This window comes from Giraffa tippelskirchi, chromosome 10 (genome assembly GCF_054371585.1).
Source record: "Giraffa tippelskirchi isolate mGirTip1 chromosome 10, T2T-mGirTip1v1.2.pri, whole genome shotgun sequence".
NCBI lineage: Eukaryota > Metazoa > Chordata > Mammalia > Artiodactyla > Giraffidae > Giraffa > Giraffa tippelskirchi.
The window spans coordinates 157,041,379-157,043,552 of record NC_137284.1 but is presented as its reverse complement, the minus strand read 5'-3'; positions in this window follow the sequence as shown (position 1 = coordinate 157,043,552).

Here is a 2,174-nt window from a genome sequence, read left to right as displayed (position 1 = left end):
AGTGTCCTGAGCTTTCTCATCCGACGCCTCCCCAAGGTGCACCCTCGGGGGCGGCTGCAGCAGCTGATGGCTTGATCAGCCACTGTCATGGAGACAAGATGGCAGGCATCGTGTCTCCATCCTGAGTTCCCCTGGGGCCCGGCTCACCGTCAGGGCAGCTGGAATGTGATGCCACAACATCCTTATTTAACGGGTGTAGCAGGCAACATTTTTTTTTCACTCACACTAGAAAATGCTTAACCTCAACCATTATTACATGCTCTGCTGCTCAGTCAGGTCAGACTTTTTTGTGACCCCATGGAGTGTAGCCCTTCAGGCTCCTCTGTCTAGAGGATTTTCCAGGTAAGAATACTGGAGTGGGTTTTCTTCTCCAGGGCATCTTCCTAATCCAGGGATCGAACCCATGTCTCCTGCATTGCAAGCAGATTCTTTACCACTTAGCCACCAAGGAAGCCCCTTAGTATTGATTGAAGAGGTACAAATAACATATATTTATACTCACTTCAGTTCAGTCGCTCAGTCGTGTCTGACTCTTTGCAATCCCATGAACCGCAGCACACCAGGCCTCCCTGTCCATCATCAACTCCCAGAGTTTACCCAAACTCATGTCCATTGAGTCGGTGATGCCATCTAACCATCTCATTCTCTGTTGTCCCCTTCTCCTCCTGCCTTCAATCTTTCCCAACATCGGGGTCTTTTCAAATGAGTAAGCTCTTCGCATCAGGTGGCCAAAATATTGGAGTTCAGCTTCAACATCAGTCCTTCCAATGAACACCCAGGACTGATCTCCTTTAGGAGGACTGGTTGGATCTCCTTGCAGTCCAAGGGACTCTCAAGAGTCGTCTCCAACACCACAGTTCAAAAGCATCAATTCTTCGGCGCTCAGCTTTCTTTATAGTCCAACTCTCACATACATACATGACCACTGGAAAAACCATAGCCTTGACTAGATGGACCTTTGTTGGCAAAGTAATGTCTCTGCTTTTTAATATGCTGTCTAGGTTGGTCATAACTTCCCTTCCAAGGAGTAAGCGTCTTTTAATTTCATGGCTGCAGTCACCATCTAGAGTGATTTTGGAGCCCCCAAAAATAAAGTCAGCCACTGTTTCCACTGTTTCCCCATCTAGCTGCCATAAAGTGACGGGACCGGATGCCATGATCTTAGTTTTCTGAATGTTGAGCTTTAAGCCAACTTTTTCACTCTCCTCTTTCACTTTCATCAAGAGGCTCTTTAGGTCTTCTTCACTTTCTGCCATGAAGGTGGTGTCATCTGCATATCTGAGGTTATTGATATTTCTCCCAGCAATCTTGATTCCAGCTTGTGCTTCATCAAGCCCAGCATTTCTCATGATGTAGTCTGCATATAAGTTAAATAAGCTGCTCAATATACAGCCTTGACGTACTCCTTTTCCTATTTGGAACCAGTCTGTTGTTCCATGTCCAGTTCTAACTGTTGCTTCCTGACCTGCATACAGATTTCTCAAGAGGCAGGTCAGGTGGTCTGGTAGTCCCATACTCACTTACCAATCTGGCGAAAGTAAAAGATCTTGACAGTACCTGGCACTAGCGGCAGGGTGGTGAACTCTCGTCCACAGTTGGTGGAACTATAGCTTCATGCAACATTATGGAAGATCAGCTGGGCACAGTTACCAGAATTGTACCAGGATGTTCATTTTCGCAGTAAAACCCTGGACCACCAGCAAGGTATCTGGCAACATGGTGCTAGCTAGACAACTTATGCATGGTCCATCTATACCATAAAGCAGACCTATATATGCAAATTCAGAAGCACTTAAAGATATATTATTAAGTGAATAGCACAAAATGCAAAAAAGCCTGATCTGTTTGTATATAACAATTTTTTTAAACATTATAGAAATTTATTATAATAATTTAATATATATTATACTAATTATTTATTATAACAAATGTTAATATGCCTTGACGTTTTGTGGGGTTCCCCCTCCCCAGAAGGAATAGTAAGAAGATGCTCTTAGCATTTACCCATTAGGGACAGAAAATCCCCATCATTGAGGTTGCTTTTTAACTGTAGCAGACCCTGTGGATTGGTTCCCTCATGGCATTTGTAGCCCCGCCCCGTTGCCTTCCCCTCCTGTAGTGCTGGGAGGGCAGGAATGCTCCTGCCCTTAGATTCCCTCTTGTCGCCTGAGAAT